Source organism: Pseudopipra pipra, chromosome 2 (assembly GCF_036250125.1).
Source record: "Pseudopipra pipra isolate bDixPip1 chromosome 2, bDixPip1.hap1, whole genome shotgun sequence".
Lineage (NCBI taxonomy): Eukaryota > Metazoa > Chordata > Aves > Passeriformes > Pipridae > Pseudopipra > Pseudopipra pipra.
In genome coordinates, this window is record NC_087550.1 from 60285052 (window position 1) to 60297861 (window position 12810).

General features: G+C 39.2%; 1 protein-coding gene across 7 annotated transcripts in view; it reads right to left on the reverse strand.

The window, feature by feature from the left end:
- ENOX1 (ecto-NOX disulfide-thiol exchanger 1) overlaps positions 1 to 12810 on the reverse strand; it is a 361204-nt gene that overhangs the window by 112744 nt on the left and 235650 nt on the right. The gene's annotated exons all lie outside the window — the stretch shown is intronic.

Consider the following 12810-nt stretch of genomic DNA (forward strand, 5'->3'; position numbering starts at 1 on the left):
ATAAAAGCACAGCAAAAATAGGAAAATGAGTATTATCAAGAACACTATAAAGTAGCTCATAAGAACCATGGCTGAAGAAGCCTCAGATTGCTCACTGGGGAGAAGAGGCAGTTGTGTAGGAGCATTACAAAGCTCATGAATTTTATAGAGGAGGTAGGTGGACAGGTACTGTGAACTCTGTTCCATGGTACAAAACTGGGAAGCATTTAGTGACATAAATAAGGAGGTTGTAAACGAAGAACAGGTAGGTGGAAACAATTCCTAATTGCTGCAAGAATTACTCCCATGGAATTCTATGTTATGTAAAACTTAACTGAATTAAGATCTTATCAGAATTAAAATACAAATAAATAAAGAAATACAGACAAAACCGCACAGAAAAATACATCATACACCTTAGACAACAAAAGTGTTCAAAGTGATAGAACAGGAGGCAGGGTCATCTATTATTAAAGTCACCTGACACTTCCTATTACAATACCCTGTTGTCAGTTGCTCTTAGCTTTGCCAATCATTAGCAGTTTGGACTGAAATTTTACACATCGAATATCTGCCCGAGGCTGAAATACTCTGGAAAATTTTAGTCTGAGCAATTCAGCTGCTGCTCAAATGGAACCAGAGAAGAGTCCTTGGCTTTTTAATTTCATTATTCAAAAAAATTGCTGTTATGTCTCGACAGCTGTAGCACCTTCAGACTTCTGAAGGAAGATGTAACATTTCAGAGGTGAAAAGCCTTTGCATTGTAGCTGTCACATTTGCCATTGTCTTTAAACTCTACCGGAAAATTCAGGCAAATTATGTTTTTGACTAAAATGAAATTCACTCATGCTCTGAAAAATAGATCTATTTTTGGTTTTAATAGCTGAAATCACAAAGGATTACATCTTCTATTGTGCTGGCTTATGTTTGTGCCTCCACTCAGCAAACAAGGAAAGAGTTAAAGCAGAAAGAGTTAAAGCAGAAAGTTAAAGCAGAAAGAGTTAAAGAGTTAAAGCAGATCTCAGCTATTGTCAACACTTGAAATAATTTGTTCTAGTTTTTCATAACTTGAAACCTAAAGTTGCCTTCTACTTTCTCTCCTCTTTTTGCCGTCAGTCTGCAAAGTTTCCAGCTTAGCTGGTGAGGATGAACCTAACCTTGTGACATTTGCTGAGATCAGAGTGGTAAAATCAGAAGATTGTCTGAGCAGTCTGATTCTCCTAAAAGCCTGTCAGGTCTGGCGCAGCTAATTGGGTCTTGCCTCATATGATCTGCCTGTGATTGTTCCAACAACAGAAGACAGAGAACAACAGAGCCAGCAAGCAAAATTTTTCCCAAGTCTTGCTATTCTCATCTCTCTTCTCATTTATGGGGAAGAATATCTTTCATAACAATTCTAGGGGACGTTTGCAAAGTTCTGAAAGTTTGCTTTTTCCACTTACTTGGCCATTTCATTTGAAACATCTCCTCCTCTCTGCAGGCATTTTGAAGAGAAATCAACTTTTCAGCCTATAATCTGCAGTAGGATACATCATGACCAGGATGTATCTAGTCCACTCTGTTGGCTCTGTTAGCTGTTAGCTCACCACCCAACACCAGTTTTACCAGGGAGGCAGAAAACACCTTTTCAAGCTGTAAGTGAGGGCCAAGTAGATGATGATAGATTTCTGCATGTACTCCATGGTTGAAGAGAGATGATGGCAGAGCTGGCAACATCACCTACCCTCCCTTGCCCTTCTCTCCATCAGAAGAGGCTCATCTCTCCTTGTGTTCTACAGTTGGCACAGGGAAAGACACTTTGGGAGCTGCTGGTGTGGGAGGAGAAAAGGAATGGTGACTGGCCATGCCATCAGCTTGGTTGGCATGGCATGGATGGCTTAAAATCTGGATGTGGCCTATGTAGTTCAGCTGGATGAACTGAGTAGAGTTAGTAGATTTGCTTAGGTTTTTTTCACAGCAGCTGAACTGGTTAGCTCTGCAGGTTATGTTCTCAGCTGTACTACAGCTGTATTCAGGGGAGCTTAGAGAAGAGGCTTTTATCACCTGGGACTGCCAGTGACTGCTTTGTCCTTCAGTGTGTGCTGAAGTGGCCGTGGGACAGTTTTGAGTTTTGTGGGGCTGCAGTACTTAACAAAAGCTGCTAATGGGCCATGTGCCCTGCTGCCCTGCTCTGCGTAATGCCAGCTCTTAACCACTTCTGCCTTGCCAGTGAATTTTTGGCCTTTGACATTTTAGGCAGCTTTATAGCTCATTTGCACTGCTAAAATGGAACAGAAGGACCAGGTTAGAAAAGGCCATTTCTAAGCCTAGCATAAGAACTTTTAACTTAACCAATAAATTTGCTATTCAGAGAGGTTTCCCACTGGCTCCTTTGGTCTCTGGGTTCCAGCACTGAGAGGATTTATGTTTCACACCATGTACTGTAGTTCCAGATATTTAAATCAAGAACAGACTTGTCTGAGCTTCACAGGAAAGTATACTACTTCAGATAGAATTATGGCCAGCATCTTTATGTTTTGTTGTCACTTAAGCATTAAACAGATCCATGCTGCCTCGTATAATTCTAAAAACAGTCAGGTTTCTCAGATTAAATGTCAGTCTCATATTATGAAACAGGTTGTGTTCTTGAGAACTAAATCACAAAATAACTATGGTGCTAGGCCAGGAATTCACGTGTTTTAATCTTGCACCCACCTTTTCCAGCATTTCTAGATTATAAATTTTATGTTATCATGAACAGTCATGGTCATGGTTTCCCTCCAAACATGAACTGATGTCATTCTGAATCACAGAATGAGGTATAGCCCATCCATCAAAAAAATACCCAATGTGGCTGAAGCAATGGAAAACCCTTCCCACTTTATTTGCCACTTTATAAATCTGACTGCACTTGTCTGAATCTTTTTCCCTAGGGCTTGCTAAATTTCAACAGAATTCTCTGTCATGGTGTGAACTGGATATGAAAAAGCAAAGTGACCAAATTGTTACTCAGCAAAGCTAAAATGAATAGTAGCACTGATTCCGAAGGTCAGCAAACCACAACTTATTAGAATGATTTTATAAGAAAAAAAAAAGGGGGAAAAAAGCCTCTTCAGGAGAGAAAGAATCTCACAGATCTTTAAAAAAAAAAAAAAAAAGGAAAAAAATGATAAAAGAGAGATGGCTGATACAAGTAAAGATAAAATGTAAACTACCCAGCAACTTCTTTGACATTCTCCTTTGAAGGCAATCTACTGCAAAGCAGAATATTCTAAAATAAATATTTTGGACTGTACTTTGCATCCAGTTCCACCAGCATGACTCCACTGCTACTAGTAGGACTATGTCAGGGTCCCAGGTGGCAAAGATGAAAACAGAAACTCATTATGGAATAAGAAATGTATGAATGCTTTGCCTGTAGAGTGCCACACAAGTAAAAACAACATTTAAATAATACTGGCCCTTGATTCCCTCAAAAGCTGAAAGCACATTTATTATGCTTGAATTTCAAAATCCCAGCCACAATTTATAAAATGTGCTTGATCTTTGTGTAAGACCTTTTGGCACTTTCTTTCAGAGAAAAGATCTGCAGATGTTATTTTTACAGCTCATCTTAAGTAAATGTATGTGTTTAGCTAAACAGGCTTAAATGCAAGAGCCACCTAAGAGAACAATGATGGAATGCTTGACTTGATTTATGGACCAACTGCCAAACACTTGTTTATGAACATCTGGCTTGGAAGACGATTTACAAAGTTCTTCTGTCAGTAAATATCAGCACAGTAAGCTCTTCTACCTTACAGACAGCTCTACATTGTGAATGTAATTAGTGGAGAAATGGCACTGGAGTGTGCGTCTAAAGTCACATTCAGCTTATCCATGCTCACAAAACATTCATTTTACAGGACTTCTAACGTGAAATTTGTAATCATTCGCAACTTTTAATTAACAAAATATACAAAATATTTGGTTTGGAACCTAAAGGTGCTACCTACAAGCTGCATAGGCAAGCTCAAGGATGTCTCTCACGATAGCCTTTCAAAGTAAGCTCATGCGCCTCCCTGTCAACCTCTCAGCAGCCACTATGGCCTGCATGTGATAGCCCAGTTTTCTCCCACACCCCTGTAGCTGTTCCCTCTGGCTTTGTCACACACGTCCAGCGGAAGTCCCTGTGAGAGAGGAACCTCACTTATCCTCTGCCCATCTCCATCTGTTTGTTAGTACAGTTTCTGCAGTTTCCCACAACAGCTTGCTTGGGCCTAAATGCCACAGCAACATTCCTAATTCAAAGGCTGATATAATCTAAAATGTACAAAGCAAGGCTGATCCCAGGAAAACTGAATTTTTCTCTCCATCTTTCCCTGCTTTGTGACAATGTGACAACTCAGAGATGACACAATCCAGGAACCCTTTCTGTAATTCAATTCTAGTTCTGAAGAAGAAGACTACTTTCATCTTGGATATAATCTAATATCAGGAAATGATAAGGTTTTTTGGTGAGGAATTTCTTTGTTCACTGAGGAAAAAAAGCAGCAGCCTTATTGTGGAAATCACTTTCAGCTGAAATGAAGATAATGTCTATCTGGGCCCTCACTACAGATTCAGAAAGATTTGTATCGTCCACATCAAAATGTCTAACCATGGCATCTCAGACAGGAGCCTTTTTACCTCCTCATATGGAAAAGGTGGAAAAGGTAAAAAAGATGAATATTTTGTAGAGTGATTTGGCCCCCCTGCAGCAATCTCTCCATCCCCGAAGGAGATTCTTATCTCTTTCAAAAAGCTATGGCAGAAACATACTGTCATTACAGTCCTTTCTTTGTCACTTCTGTTGCATATTCAGTAACAGGGAGGAAGAACCATGTACATACTCCCTTGCTATAAAAAAACTATCGGGAAATCACTGCAGTGGTTCCTTAAACACCACCAACAAAGAGGAATTAAATTTCAAACTCAACCTTACTGGAAAAATTACTGTGAACTAGAGAAGCGACTCAGAATAGTCTCGTTTTTGTTAAGTCACATTAGTAAAAAGCTGTTATATTCTTGAGTGGTTATATATACAAGCAACAGCTAAGACGTTTACTGACAAGGATGAGATTTTCAGACATGCTTAAAGCATTGAAGAGTTTCATCACATGAAAATTTCACAAAAGACATCGACTAGAAAACAGTTGCAAAAGGACCAGATGAAAAATGTGTCAGACTGAAATAGAACAATAGTCCATTTTGAATGAGGCAAAAGGGATTTGGAAGATAGGGAGCACAGGAGGAGTAGCTGGAGCTTTTTTAAGACATTGTGGTTATAAATGATAAGAAAAATAAGTATGGAAGCAGCATATTTGTTTCAATTTCCAAAAATATTTGACAAGTTTCCATAGGAGAGATAAATGACTAAGAGCACAGAACAAGAACAGAGAAATAAAAAAGTCTTCTGTGCATAAAAACTAGATCAAATTGCTGTTTTGCCCTTAGATGACTACCCCTCTTACACAAGAGATCCTTTCCTTACAGCCATAAATCAACCATTATCCTGTGGGTCTAGATTTGGAGGGCTACTTTAAGAATAATGTCACACATTCGTACTAGCATTGCTCTAGTTGTAGTGGTCTAAAGGCATAAACAGGACAAGGTTTATGCGCCAGTATAGTCAGAAAAAAAAAAAAAAAGAGAAGCCCATGTTCAGATCTAAGAAACAGTGAACTTCCAAGCAGAGCACAAGTAGGGAGCACATCCTTTGAGTTTGATTAAACATGTTAACTCAGGTAGACAAAAAGGCTAGTTGGCACCTGTAAAATAGAAGGGAATATTAAAAGAAAGTGGTGACACTGACTATTCTGTAAAGGAATAGCTAGGTAAGCCTATGGCAGATGAAAAGATTAATAAAGGGAGGAAAATTATAATGTACTGCAAAAACTACTCCTTCCTTTGAATTCACCTTTTTTACTGTCTCTCTATATATTTAGTATAATTAAAGTTTTAGTCCCCTGGTTGCCTCAGATAATCAGAGGGCTGGTACATATTTTTCTAGGTACATGAGTTGGTCCAAGAAGTCGTATAAGTTTTACTCACAAATTTTGCTTCATGCAGAAGGCACGTAGGCCTAGAGCCTGCTCCTAAAAATATGCATCAACTGCTTCCTTGCTCTGTGAGAAAATATATGTTGGATGAGCCTGCTTTGACCCTGCCTCTCTCTTCTCCTCCCCTTTGCACTCACAAAGGTTTATTTGTTATCGGCACACAGTCTCTGAATTCAGGGCAGCACAGGCTGTGAGTGGGCCTGGGCTTTAAATGAGGGGGTTAATTATATGTGATGGAAAAGACTTTTTTTGTTTGGTTTTTTTTCCCAGATTTTCTAATTTAAAAGACAGATGAAGCCTGGTCTTTTATGGTCAGATTAATTTTCCTTTATTTTACTAATGCAAGGGAAAAAAAATCGCAACCTCTTATTCCTGCTGGCTCTGCAAACCTCTACAAGGGGAATAGGGAAACTGGGTCCTATTCTGGTCTATATTATTGATGGAGAGGCTCTCTCTGCCTAATCCCGGGATCATTTCCTTCTCTATGTTCTTCTCTGGAACTCCAGGAGGGACAATCAAGGCTCCAACAACAATTTTTTCCCAGCGACATTTTACCACTGTATTTTACTGATGCCAGAGTGAAACCAGGTTTGTTACCTTTTAAATCCCCAAATGAGTTTGCAGAGTGGGAAGTACTTGCAAACCTGTAAACTCTATTTATATGCAGCCACCAAGTAACATGGACTTTCCTGATACTTTCAATCTATAACACAACTGCAAAAAAAACCTATGACAAGTTGTCATCTTTTGATCATAAAAACATGGTGAGGAATAAAAAAAGTCCTCTGGAGGATGTCTTTAGTTCATGTTTACTACATAATATGTGGATGAGGCATTAAATACAGTACTTCGAGGCTACAGATGAAACAAATCTTGGAAGCACAACAAATAATGGGTCATATAATCAAGTCTAGTGAGATCCAGCCCTCATGCAACATGGCCCAGAGAGTCTAGATGCTATTCTGCATTGGAAAATGTGAAATAATTGAGCTAGGATAAGGCAAATAACCTAGGAAATGTCTAAAACCCAAACTGTCTTCAAATTCTAACAAGAAAACTCTGAAAAAATACCACTAGATCCACAACCCAATGCCTGCTAGCATTAGGAAGAATTACAGTGCCCAAGAACAGTGGTTAGAACAAGCAGATGTATGATAATGTTTCCGTTACGTGATCCTTAGAATAATAGGATGCCTCTGTTACTACTTGAGGGAGCTGAGACCTTCATGCCCATTAGTAGGGATCTGTAGCATTACAGAGATTGCATTCAGATCTATGACAATGCTTTGTTGATAGAAGACTAGAGATCAGGTCAGTGAGAAAACAGGGAGGTAGGAACACAACTGTCTGCTAAAGAAGCTGAGGTAAAAAAGCCCTCCACTGAGAACTCAGGGCCTCCAATCTCCAGATAAATAGTTGGAAGGACGGTTAGCTCTCGTGTCCCTGATGAGCTCAATTGCTGAAGTAAAACACTGGAAGAGAGGTAGTCCCTAAGGGACACCAAATGGTGCATATGAGTCATCGGATATCATAATTCTGTTTTCTTAGCATTGCACATTTACATTTCTTTATACTTATGTAGAGACATGTGCCACCCCATCAGGTGGTGCTGAAGCAATTAGTTATAGGGAGGTATGTGCTAGGATCCTTGATGGAGGTGTCTGTTCGCATTCCAGGCCCCCTACTAGAAACTGACAATATATAATAGCCCCCTTGCCTTCGAGGTGACAGCCTTTGTCATGATGGTTACATGCAAGACTGTTTCTGCAGAATCAGATGGTTTGGGTTTGTTTTATCTTAATTCCAGCTTAAATTCCATTCAGACACCATCAACAAAAAAACAGCAGAAATGCAGTCTGTTTTCTCTTTTTGAAGGGAAAACGTAGGGCACATGTTCCAAACCACATTCAGATTTTAAAGCTCAAAATTAATACCTTGAATTGCAGCCAGAAATGATCTTAGTCTTGAGGTTGAAAGTCTTTAGTCTTGGGAGTCGATAAATCAGTCATGACAAGCCTAAACCGGCTATGGTTTATTATAAAATCAAGTTTGATTATCCATTTGAGGTAATTAGACAGACCAGAACAAAAGGATACAAATTTAAAAGGCAACACATGTATGAAGAACTGGAATAGAAATCTTGCTTTACAGAGGCTGGTGAATAGCAAGAATAAACTTGTACTTGATTTTTTTCATATACTCAATTCTGGCTAATAACATAAAGGGACCCCACGATATTTATAATAAGCAGTTCATTAAATCAGCTACTCAGCTTCTCAGCTGCAGATTCCTCCCATTCCCTAGTACCTGTGCACAGTCCTGAAATCCAGGTGCAGTTTCTGAGCTCTCTCTACTCACAACCCATGGCCCTTCTGTAAGTCCCTAGGTGGTTACCAATGTATTAAAAGCACAGTAAAGAAAAAAAAAAAGATGTTATGACATTTATTACATTAAAGGACAGCAGCACTGTGTTTGGGTGTAAGCACACAGCGTGAATTAAAAGACCATAAAATCTGGTCACTTTTCTCTTTCTTTTCCTCTTGATTTAGGTGAGTTTATTGCTATTTTTAATGAATATTTAATTTATTTATGGTACTGGCTATTCTAGCAGATAAAGTTGTAGGATATTCTGCAATGTCTCAAAAATGCTTCAACAAAGCATGCTTGAGGTACTAAAATTGTTATCAAAAGGTGCCAGAGAAAAAGGTCTCAATGATTATTCTTGGAAAGGGCCATTCATGCAAGTCCAAGTATAGATCAAGTCCTGAAACAGGAGATTTCCAATAGAAGGTTTAAGTACATTTGACAGATGCAGTTCAAAACAGGGTAAAACTTCAAAACTGCAGTTGATTATAATATTCCACATTTATTTCTAAGGGAACAAACCACTTAAAATACAAACGCATCAGAAAGAAGAAAAAGGGTTGGAGAAGCATAGAACTTTCCCTCTCCATTTACTGCAGTCTGGACATGTCTTTTCTGAAAGACAGCTTATGCTACCAGATCTTCACAAAAAAGTGACATTAAGCACATTTGTACCTTCTCCTATGGTGCTGTCTTCTCCAAATCCTAGCAAAGCTCTTTCCCTTCCCTTTTCCAAATCCTTCTCTAAATATCACAGCAGCATAGTCAAAGAGGAAGAGAAGGTAGGAACTGTCTGCCTGTTTCTAATGTGCACAATAGTTTGCCTGGTTTTCAGTGCCTGACTCAGAATATCAGATAAAAAGAGTTAAGCTGCTTTTTCACTTAGCACCATATTACTGCTGTGCCAAGATACCTATAAAAAAGGCTACATAATAGGCAGGAAGCTCCATAATCATTGCTTCTTTTCATGCCAATCAGTATTATCCTATTGTTTTCATGCAGCTCCTTACCTACCTGGTTTATCTAAGTGAACGAAAAGAGATCATGTGCAATTTCAGCCAGGATTGACTCTTAAGCATTCAGGCAGTGTTTAACTTACTGGAGCTCACTATCTCTATGCCCTTCCTGAATTGGAATAACAAAAAATTACTAAATAATGTAGGCACTGTGGTCAGGAAGAGGACATTATTTATAAAGGAAAATATGCTAGAGTCAAGGAAACCATTTTTTAAGAAAAGAAAAATTGGATTAAGAAATGTGCAAGAACAGGCAAGACAGATAAAGCTGTTCTTGTTCATGAACAGACCTATTAAATTTCTGAAGCCACAGCAACAGAATATCTTTTATATTTGGCAGAATACAATCTAAATCCATGCTACAGCATATTAGAGCATACTGTATGTATTCAGTTTAATTATCTTTCACCTCCATGTCCACTAACAAAACTTCTCCAGTGACCAGCTGCTTCCCATTAGAGAGACATTACTCAGAGTTGCTGATGTCACGCACATCATTTGTCACCACCAGCACATGGGAAGGCGCAGTAAATCCATTGTTTATCTGACCGAAGCCAACGTTAACGAAGTATTCTGTTACAAGCTCCCTTACACGCCTAGGGGTTAGGCTCATTGAAACTCAACTTTCTTCTTCAATGCGGACCATCAAAAGACATTTTTCCACACTGATTGTCTCTGTTCATATTTCAGACAGACTTCTGCAGTGAACTGAAAGTGCATCTTCCTGCACTTTGTCAGACCTGATTCTCATGCAATAAGCAAAGGGTATTTGAAGGACAGGTGTCAGAAAGGAAAGAAAAAAGAAAACCATGCTTATGTCCTTCATCTCCAGGTAAAACATAGAAAGCGAGCTACTCATGCTTGCTCTCCAGGGGCCAGGCTCGAAGCATCCACCTAGTCCATGGAGGCAAAAAGAGAGCCTGACTGGGGAGGAACAAAAGATTTTATAGCCCTTCATTTGGGATGGTTGCCTGGGGATTGATTCATATTTAAGTCTTCCCCTCTCAAGGAAGTTTTGCTCTGGGACTGCCCCAGCCAGTGCTATCTGTGCCATACTGATCTCTACGTCTGCCTGAGAACACTCAGCATGGACTGAGCTAAGAGTCCTCTTGAGACTGCTGTCTCCGTCCCATGTGGATCATCTGCAGAACCTGTAAACAGCTTTTGGCTTCAGGTAGCGTCATCATCACCTTGCCACCTAGACACCACGACTGTGCTCAGCAGGTCACCTTTGAACAGTTTTCCATTCACAAGCCTTTATTATCCCTGAAAATACAAAACCTGGTATTGATAGTTAAAATTGCTTAGTTAAAATGGTTAATCTGCTCTTTCTATTGATTTCTATCCACAATAACTCAACTTTTCCATCATCAAACTGTATATCACACAGGGGTTACACTGGATTCCCCATTCAGCCAAGGAACCTGGGATCCTAAGATGGGGAGTGATGTGTGAAGGGAAAGTGCTGCAGACAAGCTGTGCTCCCACAGAAGTAAACAGTCAGTAGCAAATGGTTCCCAACAGCCTCTTGGCTTACTTTATGCAGTGGGATGCTCATAATTACTCATGGGCTTTCTTGTCTAGAATAAACAAACACACAAAAAATAATGGGAATGGAGGCTTTCCAAAGCATGATAAAAGATAGGGAAAACTTCTGCAAAAATAAAATATTTCCTTATGTTACTTTACTGTAACATCAAATAAGAACATGCCAAACAGATTGTTGGTGGTATAATTACCAACAGCCAGGAATGAAAAAAAAACAACAGAAACCAACAAACCCCTGCCAAAACACCCAAACAACATTGTTTGCATCATAAATTTATTCCAGTATTTTGCGACCACTAAGAAGAATATGCCAAATAGCAATCAGTCTGTTTTCCTCAACTGTTAACCAATCTGGACAAAAGTTTAACACAAAGAGAGATACCATATTCCTGAAAAACCCTTCACTCCACATACAACACAAACTTTTCACTTAGCAATTCCCTTTATGTGGCCCTGCTCACTTCTGAGTCTTGTTTAGTTGGGACATTCAGCCCTTCATACCATCTTAAAAACTACTATTTATCTTTAAGCATGAAGCAGATTTTAATCATTATCTTCATCCCTGGCCTCAATTAAGGTCTAATATAGAGGAGGCACTTGAATGACCTAAGAGGCACACTTACCCCTGATAGCGTGTCAAAGGCACTCAGAGTTTCTGCCACATTTCCTATGGCAGTCAAATCCCTCTCTCCTTTTTCTGTTGTTAACTGACTGTGTTTGTTCCTAGCACTTTAATGTCCCCTGATGTGAAGTCTCCTTGAGTAACACTCACATGATAGAAAGTGTGATTAACTCTGCAGGAGCTTTTCAGGTCAATGAAAAAAATTACTTGTTACACTAGTATATAATACTTTAGAGATGTTCCCAGTGGCTCTATATATTGGGATTCCCACAGTACCTATTCTCTTTTACCTTTGCTGCTCTCCTGTGTCTTGATAATAAAAATACATAGTTTTACCTGGGTAGAAGTTCAATACTAATCCTTTAGAATATGTTTCATACAACTGTAATTATTTTGATTGGTCATTCAGATACTTTAAATGGTGTATCTTTTCCTCTTGACTAAAATGCAATGTTTCTGTAGTGAAGATGATAAGAGCAAAGTAGAAAGAAACTAGAATAAACTTAAGAGAACTAGAACAAAATTAGGAAAATCACATTATTTTCTTCAGAGCCTACCTTACTACCTTTCTCTTGCTTTACAGGATGACTTGTTAACAAAACACAGGGCATAAAACAGGTTGTGAAGCCATAATAGCTGAAAAGACACCTTCTGAAGATACCTTGTAACCTTGAGAGGGTTGTAAAACCTATAGAAAACTGCAGATTTTATTAAGACTTCTGATACCTTCTTTTACTGTTAGACATCAAAGCCAGTGCAGCGTTCAGAACAGGGGTAAAAATGCTGGACACCACTGTGCTATGGGGCTGCTGAACTCTTCAGGGGCTACTTGTGGTCTGCAGCTTACAAGGGCAGGGGAACCAGAGTGCATGGAGCGCCTTCACCAGCTGCCTGTGTGCACCAAAGCTGACATCTGGAGCGTGCTAAAATTTAGTCACAAACCATAGATTCTCAAGCATTTTTTCCCTAAAAAAAGTGACTATCATCAGCTCATAATACAAGTGGCTCACTTTAAAAGTTTTGTGGATAGACCCTGTAATTAATTAGCAGGAGGTAAGTATTAATTACAGAAAAGGAACCTATGTTTTGTTAGGCATGTCGTGGATGATTCAAGTTATGTGCTCATTGGCACACTGGTTCAGTGGCTAAGTAATGAAGTGTGAAAAAAGGAAGCTTTAATAGGTAACGGGGTAGCATGGGCAGAATGAAATGAGACTGCCAG